The sequence below is a fragment of the Spermophilus citellus genome (assembly GCF_964194105.1).
Source record: "Spermophilus citellus genome assembly, chromosome: 2".
Classification (NCBI taxonomy): Eukaryota; Metazoa; Chordata; class Mammalia; order Rodentia; family Sciuridae; genus Spermophilus; species Spermophilus citellus.
The window spans coordinates 231,828,701-231,848,934 of NC_138183.1; the positions used below are offsets into that span (position 1 = coordinate 231,828,701).

General features: G+C 37.5%; 1 protein-coding gene and 1 pseudogene across 4 annotated transcripts in view; both read right to left on the bottom strand.

The window, feature by feature from the left end:
• The window catches only part of LRRC4C (leucine rich repeat containing 4C), a 169,711-nt gene that overhangs the window by 23,999 nt on the left and 125,478 nt on the right, over positions 1-20,234 (bottom strand). The gene's annotated exons all lie outside the window — the stretch shown is intronic.
• LOC308641798 (glutathione peroxidase 2-like) lies at positions 12,284-12,848 on the bottom strand (annotated as a pseudogene). The gene has a single exon. The product of its transcript is annotated as a glutathione peroxidase 2-like (transcript).

Sequence of the window (20,234 nt, forward strand, 5' to 3'; positions counted from 1 at the left end):
TTGCAGACGTTACATAGGGGAAATCCTGAGCAATAGCAGATGGAACGATCCCACACAATCTGTAATCAGGATCAAGAGATGGAAGTGGATACCGAAATCACCAAGAATTCTATCAGGAGTGGGACTGGAGAAAACAAGAAGTAGGTGTTAAAAATCTTTAAAGAATGAGGAAGGGTGAAATGTGGATCTATAGTTGGTTGCAGGAAGAAGGTACTGGAGACAGGGACAGTCTAAGGGTACAAGCGTCAAAGTTTGGTATTTTAGCAAGGTAGGTGGTTCTACTGGGATATAAAATATGAAAATGAAGTGCTTTTCAAACCTCAATGCATTATGGGTGAATATTATTAATCAAGTAAAACTAAATATGATTAAAATATATTTTAGAAAGTATCTATTGATTTTCTGTCAATAGCTTTAAAACCTAACTCAAACCTATAAAAATGTTCTCCCAATCTCATAGTCTCAAAAAAATTTAACTACCTTTCAGTGCCACATGTGAAATATAAGTTACAATTTGATGAGCCTGGGATTCAAAAGAATATCCGGGAAGGCCATACGTAACAGTATGCATAGAGGTAACAAAGAAAAGGTGACAGTGAAAGAATTATGTTCATGGCTAAATCAAGCAACTAATTCTCAATTCTCATTTTAGGCAAAACTTAGGAGCATCTCACATAGTAGCTTTCTGAATTTTCTGAAAAGCTCCTTCCACTTGGTTCCTGGGAACTACTCTAATATTTTGCCTCCTTCAGCAGAGTGTCTGCTCTGCTCAACCTCTATTGCTGGTTCTACCTCTTCTTCATCTATACTTATTCTCTAGGGAGATCTATGATGACCATCTACAAATTGAGTACTGACAGACTCAAAGTCCAGCAGGCTTGTAGACAGGTACATAACTGCTTATGGAAGACCTGTACTTGGAAGAATTGAAAATTAACCTCTCCACAAAAAACTCTTGATTCCAACTCAATTACATGCTGACAAAGACATTTTCTACAATTCCATTTATTCACTTGTTCAAGAGAATGATTTCCACATATTTTATTGGTGCATTATAGCTGTACATAATGATGGGATTCATTGTCATATATTCATACGTGCACACAATATAACAATATAATTTGGCCAATTCATTCCTGAGCACTTCAACAGACACATTTTAATCTCCTATCATGTGCTAAACCACTATTTGGGGGACCATTCTCCTAAGAACACAGGTCAAAATCGCCCTTGTAACTTTTTTCCAATCTCATTTGTCTCACCTTTACATCCTATCATCTCTACACCTTATCAACTTTATACTTAACAAATGCACAATGGAAATTCCAAATATAAAGATTCTGGTCATATCTATATAGCTCCATTACTACCTCCTGAATTTTTTCTTTGGATAGTTGGACTATATCATAGCCTGGTCCAGTATCTTTCTCCTTGCTTCTATCCTTGCTTCTCTTCAATCTTTTCTCCAAACTGTGGTGGGATCCTTTCAAAACAAGTCAGATTATATTTTTCTTCTGCTCAATGTTCCCAGGCTACTCATATCACTCAAAGTAATCCGTAGTACTTTTAGTGGCCTATGAGACCATGCATATTTTTGTTCTTCCTCCAACCACTCCTCTGATATCATTCTCTGAACATACTGCTTTTACTCCATTTTGGTCATACTGCCCCTTGATGTTTCTCCAATACACCAACCTTCCTCAGGCACCTTACCCTAGATGGATGTTTCTGCCTGGAATATTCTTCACCCAGATGGGCCTATAGCTATGCATAGGTTTCATGACAATAGTACTATCTTTCATCCAAATAACCTGTATACTTTCCTTCTCACTTCATCTAAGACTCTCCTAAATTATACCTTCTCGGAGAGTCCTTATGTAGCTATTGTACATAAGATAAAACCACCCCTGTCCCTCTTCATTCTTCAACCCTTTATTGTTCTTTACATCATCTTTCAACATGAACATGTTAAAAGAGGGAAGGAGGTACTTATGCCATGAATCCTTCCAAGATTCTCTAAATTTGTAGGAATTTACACCTTTGTGTTCCTTAACATAACCCATGGTTCTTCCAATGTGAGAAGAAGAGAAAGAATATTTATTGAGCATTCATCTACTGCTCTTGCCTGCTCATGTGTCTTTCTTCCTCATTAGGCAATATGTCCCATCAGGATATGCAATATATTTGATGTGCCCAGAGACTGCAATGTAGTATGTGTTCAACAAATGTTTTTTGAATAGTAAATGAAATAGCTTATTTGATGAAATACGTTTATAGAGAAGGGGGCAAAACTGAAAACACCCTGAATTTGAAATACACAAATCATTCAAAACACATTGCTGATTAGAGAGAAACTTATAAAATTACATTTTAAGTAAAAAATAAATACACACATAAAACACACACACACACACACACACACACACACATATATATAAGTTTGTTATGGTTCAAACTAAATTCTCAAAGAGAGAAATATCTTTAGAAATGCCTAGTTTGTCAATCAACTTTCTCAAACTTGTAGAAATATTTCAGTTTACTTCTGCTTATGTGAACTTTTATGTAGCAACCAAGGGAAAAGGAAATACTTTGATTTCAAAGGATAGTTTAATTTCTAAAGTGTTTCAATTCATAGAAAGATAATTGAAAGCAAAACCAGAATAAATGCATTCAGTTACTAAATTATAAAAAAAAATTATCTTTTAATTACCTGTAGCAAGGTCCAGAAGCTCAGAAAAGAGAAAGCATTTCATTTGCTCTTCCATTATTTTAAAAATCCAATAGTACCACCATCTATTTATTGTAGAAAATTAAGGTGTCCATACTGTTTTCTCTAATATATTAGCTCAAATAATATCATTTTTCAACAGTTCTATTCGGACTTTCTCCTTTCATATCACATCTGACTTGCTCACAGAAAAAAAATTAACCACTTATTACTTTTCCCACAGCATTCTCTTCATTATACCACTTATCACTGTGATGACTAGAACACTCTCCTATTAATCAGTACATTGCCACTGCAGAGTTGTATGCTTGGCATTTACTAGGAACTAGATATTTTAAAATTAAAATGAAGTGAGCGTCTATAGACATAGATGAAATTATAAGTGCTATCCAGTGGTCTCGTCTCTATCTAGTCATGTGTTAATTTGAGATTGAAGATCAAGGTTTGTGGGGTAGAAGATGGTATGTGCAAAGTGTTCTCGATTTTTAAGTAACAGCACCAGGTCAACCTTCTGCTCTCTCTGATCAGAATCTCTGGTCTGAAAGGACATGATAGCTGTGAACCTTTGAATGTGGCATTTGTCTTCATGAGTGTAGCGATGAAGGATGGATCAGGACTGGCACAGTCATGAGTGACTTATCCCACCTCTCCTCACAAGTGAAGATAAATGACACAAATCATGAGTCACCATGCATTATATCTAGTGATTCCATGTTTATTCTCATGGACACAAACACACTGTAGACCTTTTCTCCAACCACATTGTTTTTCATTTTCAAAACGCCCAACAATAACAACAGGGAAGCCAGGGGAAAGTTGGAGGAAATAAAAACGCTAAAACCATTTCTAGGAGTCAAACTGTACCCTGTGAGAGGTGATTCAACAGACCCTGTCTCTGGGAATTCTAAAAGGTCTGTGAACCTCAGAATGTGATTGCCATGTGTCTCTGGCTGTTATCATTACGCTGATGCAATAAGAGAGTCACAAAAGGTCCCCAAGGATGCAGCACTAGAATGCTCCCCAACCTTCGGAAAATTCACCAAGATGTTACTTCCAACAAAATAGTTTATAAGAACTCCCAGTCCCATCACGTGTAGTCTTCCTGGCTTATTTATTCTCTGATGATATTCATTAGCCTCAGATGGTATACATTTCCTCTTTTTTGATTTGGAAGAGTACACTGCCATAAAGCTCCTTAGATTTCTGATAAGGTGGGCAAAATAAAAAAATTTAAATAAAGCCATCATCCAGGATGATGATCCTGCATATTCCTCATAGCTCTGTGCCTGCCTACCATTTGGACATAGATTACACTATTGAAAGCTCACAAGGTTAAATGATGTCATTGCATTCCAACTTGAACCTAAGCAACAGCTGGTCTTTTTAGGAAGGATCTATTCTCCTAATTGGAAGCAAACAGAAATTGGTTTTGTCTAGATCCTTCCCAAAAGTCAAGGCTCCTCTTTGCCAAAGCAGTTGAGAGTTATATAGTCTTTCACGTTGTCTGTGACTTTCCCACCATCTTCCTTAGCCCCTTTCTTCAGTTAACATTGCCTCTGGCTTTGTCCTGCTGGCAGAACAAAGCCTGGCCATTTTATCGAACCTGACTCTCACACTCATCTCATTCCATCATGGATTCAGCTTTAGTTTTGATCATATGCTCCAAAAGCTAATATTTTATGTCTACATTACTTTGGAAAATGGGACCAATTTGGTTCCAAGATCACACTTTCGTATTTATTATAGATCTATTATGGGATTCATTTCATTTTCTTTTCCATGATCTAGGTCTACTTACAATAATATAACTGAAACCACAGGTTTTTGTGTTTCCTCCACAACTAAAGACCTGGGTTTTTCCTCAAATTTCTAGATCTTTAACATTTTACACTATCTCCAGAGTTCCTCATATGCATCTCATTCAACATTAAATTAATGGTTACTAAATATCAGAGATTGTTCTAATCACTACAGATTCTCCCACTGCGTGAAGCCTAATTTTGGGAGGACAAATAGTAAACAAGGAAAGACCAAATAGATGTAAGTATTGAGATGAAAAAAGAGTGAAGAGAAAGGGAATCACTAAGAGGAAACTTTAACTTGATTGGTCTGGATAGATCCTTCAGTAAAAGGTATATATAACTTCAAGAATGATAAGAATGAATTCAGAAATAAAATTATCTGGAAGAAAAATGATCTGGGGTGGGGGCTGGGGATGTTACTCAAGTGGTAGCATGCTCGCCTGTCATGCCTGAGGCACTGGGTTCAATCCTCAGCACCACATAAAAATAAAATGTTTTTTAAAAAAATGATCTGGGAACTAGGCATGGTGGTACATGCCTACAATTCCAGAAACATGGGAGGCTGATGTAGGAGGATCACAAGTTCAAATCCAGCCTCAGTAACTTAGTGAGGTCCTAAGCAACTAAGCAAGACCCTATCTCTAAATAAAATGTAAAAGGATTGGGGATGTGGCTCAGTGGTTAAGTGCCCCTGGGTTTAATCCCTGGTACCAAAAAGAGAAAAAAAAAGATCTGGGAAGACAGGATCATTTAAAGACTCCAACTTGAAACAGTATGTTGAATTTAAATAATAAAAAAGGTTAAAAATAGGGTAGTCTGCTAGGGACAGTGGCAAATACCTATAATCCCAATGACTTTGGAGGCTGAGGCAGGAGGATAGCATGTTCAAAGCCAGCCTCAGCAACAGCAAGACACTAAGCAACTCAGTGAGACCCTGTCTCTATATAAAATATAAAATAGCCTAGGGATGTGGCTCAGTGGTTGAGTGCACAAGTTCAACTCCTAGTATTAAAGAAAAAAAAAGAAAAAGAAAAAAAAAGAAAGAAAGAAAAAGAAAAAGAAAGATAGTATGTTAGAAATGAAGTACTCAAGCAAAAAGGTAAATATAGCTAGAAGAGGTATTAGTTCCTGTGGCTTCCATAACAAATTACAGCAAACATGGTATACCAAAAAAAAAAAAAAAAAAGATTTTTTTTTTTTTTTTAACAAGTTTGAAAGCCAGAGGACTGAAGTTCAGATACTGGCAGGGCTGTACTCCCATTAAAGGATCTAGGAAAGAATTCTCCCTTGACTTTTCCAAATCTGAAGCCTTGTGGTGTTCCATGGCTTGACTCATATACTGGCATCCAACTTCAAATGGCCTTCTTCTCTTCTCCTATCTCCCTTGTATGTCTCTTACAAAGGGATATTAATAATCTATTAGGGCCAACCTAGATTACCCAAATTATCTCCTCTCCAGATATTCTACTTAATTTTGTATGAAAAGTCCCTTTTCCCAAATAAACCCATATTCCAGGTTCCAGGAGCTAGAATGTAGACTTTCATAGAGCAACTATTCAACCCTCTTTAGAGATACACCTTGTGGGCCAGAGAAACCAATTTCTCCATTCTTTTTGCCATAAGAATATCATGACGAACTTTTCACTGGAAAATAATAAGGTCTGGTTTAGACTTTTAAAAAGTCATTCTGGTCAGGTGTAAGAACTGATGAGGGGAGCAACAGTTGGTCAGCAACACAGATGAGAAATGTCTTGACATTTGGAATAGAGAGAAGCAAAAATTTAGAATTGGTTTTGGAAGTAGAGTCAAAAAGGTTTACTTAGGGATTATAAATGGGGGTGGTGGTGGTGGTGAAAGAAACCAAAAAATTGCCATCTGCCGTCTGCCAGTACAGCTGTCTCAATATTATCTGCTCTTGAGCTTCCCACCACCAAGCTCCATATGCCTGCCAGAGTATTTAAGTCAAGGGATCACCTCCACTCCCCCAGTTATTCATAGCCTTTTGAAAATATTACCCTCTCTGCTAGTTTGTTTCTCTTCCTAATCCTTATGGTGAGTTGTACCTTCTCTAACTTTTCCCCAAGTTTGCCCTACTGGGTGACATATCTCCTTCCCTTCCCTTTCATTCTCTTTCTTTTCCTATCCTTCCTTTCCTTACCCTTTCCTTCCTTTCCTTTATTTATCTTTTGTCTTTTCCTCCTTTCTATCCAAAGCTGTTCCAGTTCTTTCCTACTGCAATACAATTCTCTGCAGTATCCAAACCAGAACCCACGTAGTAGACACTGAAATGTTGGGGATTTCAGCATATTCCATTGTTGAAAATGACTAAAATCTTTCCGGCAACAGAGCTAATAATGGTTCAAATCCCAATTTTATATCCATCAGCACCTCAGGGGCAAGAATTTACTTTTCTAAGAAACTAATTTCTAGACTGTCTTTCTACTTCAGGGACCTCTTCTAGAAAAGAAGAGATTAATCAAAACAATGCTGATTCTCCTAGTTATGTCTTTTTAAGTACTGATTGTTTTACATCAAGTGTAGTTTTCCTCCCTCATTTGTTTCAAATTCTGATAAAGAACCAAACCTTAAAGTGTTCTGAAGGAGTTCACTGAAGCTAAAGATAGGACATGGCAGTGCATCACACTTCATGAAGTGAGGTCCCTTGATGAAGGCCACAATTTAATACTGAGCCATCATAACAGAACACATTGGCAGCCTGTAAAATACTCTGGGATTTTGAGGGGCAACAGGGAAACATGAGATCTTTGTCATCATTCTCTGACATTAGGCTCTCCCCTTTTGAGTTGGTCATAAAAGACATTCCTGAGAATCTGCAAAGTTCTTCTAGCAAATGACTATTAAGCTCATTTTTAAATATGCTCAAAAATTTTCAGGATAATTTCAACATCAAAAGTTTCAGTTATTTGTACCTATATTTTTAGTTTATCAATTTTGGAATTACGTACTTTTTTGTTCCATGTGAATAAAAAATAATTTAGGATTTATTATTCAAAACCCTACAGTATTTAAAAATAGCACTATTAGAGCTTAAAGCATACTTATAAAGAAAATACCTTTCTTGGCATGTGAGATTTAGCAAAGGTGGAAAGAAGGGCTGATACTCTCTGGGCCTGGATTACAACATTTGTGCATTCAGAAAATGGTCAATGCAATCTATCAAAGTGGCACATTTTAGAAATATAGGTCATCTATCAAATGACCAACAGCAGATGGAAAAGTGTTGTAGAATTTTAAGCTGCCATTCATTTCTAATCTTATGTTGGGTTTGTTTGAATGAGAACTGCTATCTTCATCACCATATCAAATCAATTGTGAACTAAGAGTAGAAAAATATCATAAGAAAACCAAAACAAAACAAAAAATAAGATATCCTGGGGCTGGAGATGTGGCTCAAGCGGTAGCACGCTCGCCTGGCATGCGTGTGGCCCGGGTTCGATCCTCAGCACCACATACCAACAAAGATGTTGTGTCCGCCGAGAACTAAGAAATAAATATTAAAAATTCTCTCTCTCTCTCTCTCTCTCTCTCTCTCTCTCTCTCTCTCTCCTCTCTCACTCTCTCTTTAAAAAAAAAAAAAAAGATATCCTAGCTGATAAATATTCATCTCCTCATTCACTCGCTCATTTATTTATTAGCAAATATTTAAAATATTTAAGTCACTTACATCTTTTTGAACATGAAACAAAGAAGTGGGAATTGAGCAGATGGTGGGGTTGGGGATGGATCATAATTAGGCTACACATTAAGAGAGTGAAATCTGTACTTCTACATAAAGGGGAAAATCCCCTTGCATTTGGAAATTTAGTGACATTTTTTCCACACTGGAAAATGTCTCACATCCTCCTCCTCTTATTACTGCTTGGAGAATCCCATTCAGAACAGAAGTATCAGATGTTGGAGAGAATTTTCAAATTGGAGTTAGGGAAGCCATCCCCAGGTTAATGAGCGCAGAGCAGCAGGCATTTTGAAGAGTTTATTTGGAGAAAGGAAACGTCTGCAGAAATCAAATGATTAAGATGTGATACTCAAGCGAACTCCAAGCGATCTCATTAGCAGAGACTAAGAATAGTCTACAAATGTAATAAGAGCCCTGATACAAGGTCACACATATGCTAGTGCAGGCCAGCTGAGTGGAACCCACCGAAGATGAAGATGAGGAAACCTCACTGGACCAGATCGAGAAATTTCTCCCCATCTCTCAAGGGAAGAAGAACGATAAATGTACAAGAAACTTCCATGGCACATTACACATAATTTTCCAGATGTGATTACATATATTTTTGTGTGTTTTATACCACAATGTAGATTAGATCACTCAGATGTTCTGAATGACTTCTATAAATGCCCCTTACCCACAGATCCTCACAAACTTCCTTTAAAAGACACCCTATTCACCTGCACATAGTCACCAATCTCTTTTCTCTGAAATAACACTATGTGTCTGTGTGTCCTCTTTTCAATATCGTATCCCTACCTTCATAGAAATGCACATTTCAGACATTATGATGTTATATAGCTTTATTACTCAAATGTGTATTGAAGGAAAAAAGGAAGAATGCTTTATATGTGTTCATAAAAATCACCACCTAAACTATACCTCACATGATATTATATGAATATCAGAATTTTGAAATGGAAATTTTGGTTAAGGAATAAAGACACAGTGAATTATGAATTCTAAAATGTTGTAAATTGGCAATGGGACTGATCATAAGTAGTTGCTCATGATTTTTACATGTGACAGACACAAATGGATTAGAGGAGGATCCTGAGAATTGTTTTGGATAGAGTTGTGAGTCCAACTCTTAAGGCAAGTGATGGATGATGTCATATGCTGATCCTAGGCTTAAAAGAGAGACTTCAGGGGCCAGGGTTGTGGCTCAGTGGTAACAGTGCTTGACTAGCATGTGTGAGGCCCTGGGTATGATCCTCAGCACCACATAAAAATAAATAAAATAAAGGTATTTTAAAAAAAGAGAGACTTCAGAAAGATTATTGGATGAGGATTTTTGTGAGATCCCTCTGTGGATTATGACTTTTACTGTTCCCACCCCCATAGGTAAGAAAATCCTGATATATATCTGGCTATGCTTTAAATTTTGTTAATGATTTATAGTGAGCAAAGGTAGAGTTGAGATGGGAGACTAGAGTAGATCCAGGAGGATGGTGTCTAAATCTCATCTGAAAAATCTCCAGAGCAAATCTTGATCTTATTTGAGAGAAGGAATTAATGTGAAAACCTGGAAGATATTTTGGATCCTTGTACAGGAGAGCTGACAGTAGGAGTACACAGCTTACCAATGGAATCTGAAATTCTAGATGTATTTCCAGATGCATAAGGGGCTGAGGAAGGAGTAATTGTGTGGACGAGGAGACTACCACTCTCACTAAGGCAAAGTTAGGGGATAGTGAGGGGGCATTGGTGAGTCAGCAAAGGACTCATAAAAGCCACCATAGAGTTAATGTCAAATCAGGAATCAGTAAATGGATGGCATCAAACTAAAAAGTTTCTTCACAGCAAAGGAAATACTCAAGAACATGAACAGATCGCCTACAGAATGGGAGAAAATCTTTACCACTTGCACCTCAGATAAAGCATTAATCTCTAGGACATACAAAGGACCCAAAAACCATAACACCAAAACAAACAAACAAACAAATAACCCAATCAATAAATGAGCAAAACAACTAAACAGTAACTTCACAGAAGAAATACATATGGTCAAAACAATATATGAAAAAATGTTCAACTTCTCTAGCAACTGAACAAATGCAAACTGAAATTACACTGAGATTCTATGTCACTCCAGTCAGAATGGCAATTATCAAGAATACAAGTAACAGTAAACGTTGGCAAGGATGTAGAGGGAAAAGTTCACTTGTACATAGCTGGTGCGATTGTAAATTGGTCCCACCAATATGGAAAACAGTATGGAGATTCCTTAGAAAACTTGGAATGGAACCACCGTTTGACCCAGTTATCCCTCTCCTCGGTTTATACCCAAAGGACATAAAAATCAGCCTACTGCAGTGACTCAACCACATCGATGTTTATAGCAGCTTAATTTACAACAGCCAAGCTATGGAACCAATCTAGGTGCCATTCAACATCAGATGGATGGATAAAGAAAATGGAATATTACTCAGCCTTAAAGAAAAATGAAATCGTGGCATTTGGTAGTAAATGGATGTAAACTGGAGAATATCATACTAAATGAAATAAGCTCATCCCCCAAAACCAAAGTTTGAATGTTCTCTCTGATATGTGAATGCTAACCCATAACAAGAGAGAATAGGGAGGGGAAGTAGAGAAATTCATTGGATAGGACAAAAGGGAATAAAAGGAAAGGAGGGGGATGGAACTAGAAGAGGTAGTAGAATGAATTGGACATAACTTCCCTATGGTCTTATGTGAATACACTACCAGTACAATTCCATATCATGTACAACACACAAGAATGGTATCAACATTGTAATGGGTTGCACCTCATGTGTATAAAATTTGTCAAAATACACCCTATTGTTATATATATCTAAAAACAACAAATTTTAAAAAAGAGTTAATGTCCAATGTCCACTAGACTGAAAGATAGTGGTGTCAATCCAACAGATTAACAGTCAAGTAAAAGCTATTCTGCTCAACTCTCTCCTACTTTCCCTAACTATGATCCATCAAAGAAGAGTCAGAGACAGCAGCAGGCCCATGGAACTGGGGGAGAAATAGAGTACTGTCTATTTGAGAATCCAGCCATGTCCATGTCCCAGTCTATAACTTGAGGCTCTCCACCAGCAATCAGCCTGAGTTGGGAAAGGCTGAAATTTTAATATTAAAATAAGTTGAACATTTTGAATATTACATATTCTGAACACTTTAATTACTCTATGGTCTCATATTACCTATTTTCAGAAAGGTTTTTTTTTTTATCTAAGAACAAAAGAAATACTAGGCCCAAGAAATTAACTTCAAGTAGGAGACGAGAATTAAATTGTCCTATGATTATTTACAACACATTGTCTTCATTCAATATAATAATTAAAATAATTTTACTGACTTTCAAAATCATAGGTTCCATGCTTTGAAATTTCAGGTAAGAATATCCTCCTCAAATATCAGCCTTATTTCTCTCTGGCTATGCTTTATATTTTGTTAATGATTTATAGTGAGCATAGTAACAGTTAAATAACACATTAACTTGATAATCAGACTCTCAAATTGATACATACAAGTTGCTTTTTAAACTGGCAATGAATATTCCCCTGTATTTTAATATATTTAAGGTATCTATTTTCTGAAGAGTTCATGAGAAGAAAGGCACATTGGGAAGTTAGAAAATGAGAGTGAATAAATTAGTGTCAATAAATTATATTCTAAGATAGAATATAATTCTGCTTTTTTTTTTTTTTTGCCATTTCTACATCTGACCTTTATTGGCCTCATCTGGCAGGATGGCTCTAGGCCCTTCACACTTTTCAGGCACCACCCATAAGGGTTTATGAAAGTACCATTATTCTGTGAGGGGCCCATAGCCTGCTGCCCAGTCTTAGAGCTCCAAGTTGGTATCCAGAGGGCTCAAAGAGGAAGGAAAGAGGCAGATGGGAGAGGCAGGGTTCTTAAATGAAGGGGTGATGTGGAGGGAAAGCTTCTGTCCAGCAGGAGCTCCTGAGGGCACACTGCATCCTGTGGAAGAATACTTGGGAATGGAAGGAGCAGGAGATCCATGTGCTGAGCAGCTCATGTAACATGATAACTCTGAGGAGGCGCTTGATGCTGATGGTAGGAAATGTACACTGTAGCCTTGGAAGAGCTTCCCTCCAACCCTATGAGGAATTTCTCGAAGTTCCAGGATACATCTGAGCAGAGCACTGGACTCCACATGATGATCTCGGGATTGGTCATGAGGGAAAACAGGTCATCAAAAGGGTAGGGGAGTGTGTCCTTCAGGTAGGCAAAGACAGGATGCTCGTTCTGCCTATTCACCTCACACTTTGGACAGGAGTAAAGGTGGGCTGGTGTCCACTCCCGAGTGGGACATACTTAGGACTGTTCATGATCCCCTCATCTTGACAGTTCTCCTGATGTCCAAATTGGCTGCAAGGGAAGCCAACAACCCCCATGTGCCTGGGAAGGTGGCATTGCAGCTCTCACTGAGTCAGGTGAAGTCCTGGGTGGTAGTGCCTCAGAGCAAGGCCACATTTTCAATGAGCACTGCTGAGCCTTAGAAGGTGTTAAAATCTACCTTCTCACCATCCAGGCTGATGGTACTAAGGTCATAGAAAGACTTGGCAATGTAGGCCATGGTGAAGTTCACAGTGAATCCTTCAGAATGGTATGAACCCACTTAAGGGTCTCTCAAGAGAGTCTAGAATGTAAATCTGCATTGAACAATTTACAGACGCTAAAGAATAAAAAAAAATGTTTTTTTATGGGTGAGTGTAAATTTGAGAAGAGATAGTGTCTTAGTCCTTTTGAGTACCTATGTAAAAAGTACCCGAGACTAAGTAATTTGTGAATTATAGGCATTTATTTCTCATGGTTATGAAAGCTAGGAAAAGTCCAAGATCAAGACATGAGCAGATGTGGTATTCAGTGAAGGTCCAGTCTCTCTTTGCAAGATGGCACCTTATTGCTGCACACTCACATGGCAAAAGTAGAAGGGTTAAAAAATGACCTAGAGGATTCCCACCAGCCCATAATTTTTCAAATCCATTTATAAGACCCTGCTTTCATAAATTAATCATCTCATAATAGACAAACAGTACTATCACATTGGCCTTGGGTTCCAAGATATAATTTTTTTTTTTGCTAATTTCCCCATATTTTTTATTTGAGCATTAAAGATTTACATGATGGTGGGATTTGTGGTTACATATTTGTACATGCAAAAAATGCAACAATATAATCTGGCCAGTATCATTCCCCAGTGTTTGTCCTTTCTCTTCCGTTCACTCTGCCTCCTCACCCCGTCCTCCCGTGGCCCTGTCCCTTTCCTTGACTGTATTGAATCTTATTTTGAAAGTGCAGTAACCATGCATTCAAACCACAGCAGCAGAGGGAATACACAATAAGACATGAGGTTAGGACAACAGAAAGAGTAAAATATTATTGGTGGAACATAGGCCTTTAAAGGAATTTCTCTCATTTTAGTAGAGTACTACCAGTTATCTTTCTGAGTTCTCATGTCTTTTATAAAATATTAAATGAAAAAAAAAATTATGCCATGATTTTACCATTCACAGGGACCACACAGCTATTTTGGCCTTTACCTTTTGTTGTTGATTTTTCCTGTGTGCCCATAATCTTCCCTTTCTTCACTGTTTTTATAGGCCTATTTAAAGTGTCAGTCCCATGTAAGACAGTGTAGTCAACTTATCTGACAAGATAAAACGTCAAAACAAAACCCAGTTCACCTGCCTATTCCAATTTGATGTTTCCAACAGGAATTGTATGTCTTGGGAGGCCTTTAAAAGCTTGCAGGCTAAGAAAATGCTACTTAGAAGCATTAGTAATTAATATAAAGTAATTATTAATTGCTTAAGCTATATAGATAAACCTGAAAAAAGGTCTTTTGTGCCATCTCACACGTACCTATAGCAATGCTCTGCTCAGATGTACAGAAAAGATAGAATCAATCTCCCTATCCTCCTATTACATTGAAATCCTCGAAACTATTCTTGACGGTGAGTTACAGAAATGAAAAGCAGAAGCAAAAACAAGGTAGTATTTTTTTTCCCCTAACATTTGTCCCCTGAGACTGTGAAAATTCTGGTTTGGCCAAGAACTCAGTAGTATAAATATTCATGAATGAATGAAGGCAGGCAGTGGATTGCATTCATAGTCCAATGATTTAACTTCTTACTCATTATCATCATCTTTTCATTGTCTTGAAAAATTGATTCCAGGAAAAAAAAAAGAAAGAAAGAAAGACTGACCATTACATTATGCCAGACATCATTTCCGGTCCCAGCTTTGCTGTCTCCTCTCAGGGACTTAGTCAGCTTGACCTTCATTAGCTCATGAGCATCACAGTAGCAAACCCTCACCACCTTTGCTTCCATGTGGACATTTTTTCATGGGTAGAAAGGTTAAAGCAAAAATGGATTTTAATAATATTTGATGCAGAATTAAAAAGACACAGATCAAATAAAGAAATTCCTTCCACGGACACAGGGTACAAGAGAGAGAGAGAGCAAACAAGCACCTATTTGATTATTTCTGACCTCTCCCAAAGGCTGAAATTCCTTGCCATGCTTCCAGAACTTGGCAGAATGCTTTGTCATTCCTTGTTTGCTTGTGTGGGGCTCCCCTCACCCCATTAGGACTGAGATACTTGAAGAGATCCACAAGTTTGTCATCTTTGTAGCTTGAGGTTCATCTGCTTATGTCCCAGTATTGTCTTTATCAGGGCCAAATACTGTAGTAAACTCTTTAAGTGTGCCATTTAATCCTCTTCAATGATAAGGAAGCAGTGACTTATAAGATTAAGTAACTCAGTCAAAAAGTTGGTAGGTAACAAAGCAAGGTTTCTTGCTCAAGCTGTCCATATCCAAAAGTAAGGCACTTTATATTGGACTTCTAAGCACCTAGTTTCAGGAAGAAAGATTTGGATAGCTTTTGCTGAAATCATTTTCATGATTTGGTATTAACTCCTAACTACTGCTCAGTCTTTCTGGATAAAATGTGCTAATTTGCCATCTCACCTCATCTACAAGCTCCATTATCCCACTAAGCACGTCCACTACCTATCCCTTTTGTCTTTTGTCTTCAATTATGATTTTGTTAAAGGGCACCAACCATATTGCACCTCGTCTCGGTTAAGCAGGCATGCCATTTGTCAAGGAGCCAAGCAAGAAAAGTCCTCCTAGTGGCCCCCTTAAGCCACAGCTTGGCACATTTCCCAGAAAGCACAGTGCATCCTATCCATGCTCTGCCCACCACAGCATGGATAAGGAAGGACATTTATACCCATTAATAGTTTCAGATGAATTTCCAACCAAATTTTATAACAGTCCAGAAAGAACTACATTTCGTATTATCTTGAAGGTTTGATCTTAGAAAGGATTGGCTATCTTTCAGAGGGTTTTGAAAAATGTGTGCTGCTTTTCAAAAGACGTCACCACCACCTTTGATCTTTGGAGTCTTTTCTTATTTCTATTGGAGGTGAGAGTAAGGTGATACAAAATCTCTTAGGAAGGAATCTCTAGGTTGTAAAATATCCACACTATAAAGACATTTGGTGTCAAGGTATCAAGTGAATAGGCTGAACCATGGCTGACTCCAGTCCAATGCCAAGACGTGAAACAAAAATAATATGCTAATAAGTGAGTATGTATGTATTCTGAAGTTTGATATATGTTATCTGTGAGTTGTACTGTATGCTGCTTCTAGAGTCATTTATCCTGTGAGTAGCAATTTAGTAAAATACATAACAGCAATTATAACACCTCATTAGAAATACCACAAAGAAGAAAATTCCAAAGCCAATTCTGGTAAAGAGAATTCTAAGATGACTCCAAGCCACACTCTCATAGATTCCTTGATCTCACACTTTGAGTATCAGTAGGAGCTAGAACTTGCTTCTAACCAGTGAAAATAACAAAAGTGGTGGGATAATTGCTCACTTGAGAAATCTGCACCATGTGCCAAAGGTGATAGGAGGTCATAGCTGTGATGTCATGATTTTATACAAGATCTGACTTGTCATACCAAAGCAAGCAGAGTAGAGGGAAGAGAAAGGGGGAGGGAGAAGAGGAAGGGATGGAGAGGGCTGGGGACTGAATTAGAACAAAGAATATTCCATGCTTTGATAATTAGTCAAATGATTACTATTGTTATGTTTAACTAAAGAGAACCAATAAAAGAGAGAAAAAGGGAGAGGTTGACTTTCCTGTTGGCTTTGAAAAGTTTTCACATGGCTGCCAGGAGGTAATATGACAGGAGCTGGGAGTGACCTGTGGGAAATGAGTAGGTGGCCAAACAGAGAGCCAGCAAGAAAGCTCGGATGAGTCTTAAACTACCAGAAACTGAATTATGCCAAAAAAAAAAAAAAAAAATTAAACTTAGAAAAGGGCCCAAGCTCCACCTAAAACCTGGTGGTCACTTTGATCACACCCTGTGAAACCTGAGAAGACCTAGCTAAGCTGTGTCTGATAGATTTATGATAATTTGTTATCCAGCATAGAAAAATAAAACTTAAAAGATTTTTTTCCTGAAATCATAGGGTCTGCATTTCAATTTTTTGCAAAAAACATATTTTCTCAATAATTTAGCAGAACCTTAACGAAAAAGAATCTTCAGTGGGAGGAAGACCCTTGAAACACATCGTATTTTCCTGAATTAAGTGGACACAAGCATGTCCAGGAGATGCTCTAAAAAAATGAAGACGGATATCAGGCTGCTTATTAAACTCAGGACATTTTGTCAAAGTGGAGCATAAGTATTTTTCTTCAGATATTTAAAAGTTATAAAAGTGAAATAATTTTCATATTAAGTATACAGACAAGTATTTAGTAAGAAATCATGAGTCACACAAATGTACCATCAAGGAGCTCATTCTCTTGTTGAAAGTTAAAAAATATGACATTAACCAAGTAGCTTGGTTATAGTCTGATTATAGTTCTTTGTGCTTATCTTGACATGTGTTTGTGCATGTGTTTATGTGTCCCCAGGTGTGTCTGCAAGTGTCTCTGTCCACAGCTATGTGTATATGTGTGCATGTGTATATACATCTGTGTGTTGTACCTATGTGTATCTGGGTCTATGCATGTCTGTGTGCATCTGACTGTGTCAATACCTTCCTGTGTGTTTGTATCTGTGAATATGTGTTGTGAAAGTGTACGTATGTATGTCGTCAGTGACAGCATGTGTGTGTGTGTCTCTATGTGTGTCTGTCTGTGTATAAATGTCTGTGTTTGTGTGTCTGCCTGTGTGAGAAACTTGGAGAAGATGGAGAAAGAACCAATGAAGCCCTTCAAAGGCCTTTGCAAGTCTAAGGAGGAACAGAGAGAAAAAAAACAAACAATAAAATGTATCAATTTTGGACTCTGGAGTCTAGCTTTAGTTTTAACTCTGTGATACATTAGTTCAATGACTTTGGTAACCTGCGTCAGTTCTGAACTTTGGGTATCTCATAATAAAACAAGAATCATATCCTAAGAACTTTAACTAGCCCACTGGCAGGATAGTTTAGAAAATTGTTCGGCTCTCTGTAATAAAACTAAATACACTCATGCCCTGTGACCAAGCAATTCCTCTCCTAGGTATCTACAACCAATCCCATGTATTAATCAAAGACACGCATTAGACTATTATAGCAGCACTAGGCCAAAACTTGAACTACTCTAATGTCTATCAAAAACAAATGAACAAATAAACTGTGGTATACATATTTAATAGAGTATTATACAGAAGCAATCTGTTGCTTACAAAAATATAGGTGAATCTCACAAATGTAATGTGAACAAAAGAAGCCAGGCACATATGAATTATATAAAGTACATAAATAAGCAAACCTAAGAAAACTTAATCTACACTCTTAGAACCCAGGATTGTGTTATTCTTGACAAGAAAGCCCTGGGGAGGGGTCATGTGATGTGAGAGATGTCATCAGATTTCTCATTCTGAGTCCTTGTTACCTGTGTGTTCAATTTGTGAAATCTCATGGAATTGCACACTTCTTATATGTGTACTTCTCCTGTTAGAATATTCGACGTTGATACATTCTAAAAGCATAGTGTCAAACAACGATGATGATCTAGTTAGGATGGTATACATAACAATGACTCTACAAAGTTCAGCATGGCAGTTCTATGAGAAAACTTTTTTTTTTCAAGCTGTGAACAATGACCACTAGTTAGTCATAAAATCAACTTATGGATTCTGACGAATATTAAGTAAGTGAAAGAGAACAGAACAGAAAATATCACAGTGGATCTGAGGGTGTAACTCAGTGGTAAAATACTTAAGTGCTTGCTTAGCATGCGCAAAGTTCTTTGTTTGATCCCCAGCACTGAGGGGGGTGGGGCGGAAGAGAGAGAGAACATGCATTACATACAAAGATCATTCTGTGATAAAGACATACATATATGTGTTACATGGATTGATATGTAAAATATACATTGTATTAAGCATCACTGTTACAAAGCATCAATGTTACTGCCATGTAGGGCCCCAATATGCATTCATACAGCCTGTCCCTGTAGGATGGCTCACTGAAGCAGTGAGCAGGTTTGATTTCACCTAGTGACATGAAGAAGCATTTCAACAGGGGATCCGTAGAGTACAATTAAATCATTTACAAGCTCATATTCATAAGTAAGAGCACCACTGGTCACTCCTGGCCATTTGCCAGAAGACCTGGGGCTGTATACACAGTGTGGGGCCTGCAGGCGATGGATTCCATCCATAGTTAGGAGATCTTGGTCTTCCAAGTGAGGTTCTTCAAAGTGCACAGACTTCGTCTCAACCATTTTTCTCAGGAACACTAGAGCAGACGCAGCAAGTGGTAGCACTGTGCTTGGGTGAAGACGTGGAATGGAAAATATTGTTCATTTGCATATTCCCAAAATAATGGGATGAAGATAATAATTAATAGCTATATTTATACCCCTTGATTTAATTAATTCCAACTAAGATGTTTGTAAACATGTGATTTTATGTTTGGGTAAATGTGTCAATGAGAAAATTAGTCATGAATACAGGCACTGAGCAAAAATTAAAAGGCCACCCACAAAAGCCGGGGGACTAGATAGCTCTTGGTTTTCTACTTCGGGACATTTCTTTCACCCACAGAAATCACTAGCACTGTTCTATGACAGTAAGGGTTCTGGAGAAGTGGTGGGGAGAACAGTACACACAAAATTAAGGGTGAGTAAAGGGTAGGGTGAGGTTAATGTTGGAGCCTGTTCCAAATTCAGATGATTGCAGCTTTAGAAAAGCAGGCATTAGAGATGGGGTCATTTCACAGCAGACCTACACACCTTAACATCTTTCCCAAGGAAAGGAAATTCGAAATAAGAATACCAGTGAGGGAACAGTATTAGAGATGAAACCTGCCTTATTTAGAGACAGAGATTACTCCAACACTCTGTTTTTCAAAACCAAATGGTAATCAAATGGTGAAGAAGGGCTGTTCAGAGGGACAAATGTGCAATTTTATTAAAAGACTAATTTACTTTTTTTTCATTGGGCATAGTTATGAGATATAGTGTGATAAATTGATGCATGCATAATTGATGGGATCAGCATTGCTGTCTCCTTAAACATTTATTATTTCTTGTGCTAAGAATCTTCAAATTCCTCTTTTCAAGCTTTTTATAAAATATATAATAAGTTATTGTAGACTACAGTCACTGTACTGTGCTATAGAACACTGGAACTTATTATTCCTGTCTCATGGCATTTTAGTACCTGTTACTCAACCATGTTCTATTTTCTTTATGCTTCCTAAGCTCTAGCAATCACTATTCCACTCTCTGCTTCTGTGAAATCAACCCCTTTTAGAGTCCACATGTGAGTGAGAACATGCAGTATTTCTTTTTATGTGCCTGACTTATTTCATTTAACACAATGTCTTCCAGATCTATCCATGATACTGAACATGACAGAATTTCATTATTTTTATGGCCGAATAATATTCCATGGTACAGAGGAAGAACTTATGTATGGTTGGTGGGAATGTAAATTA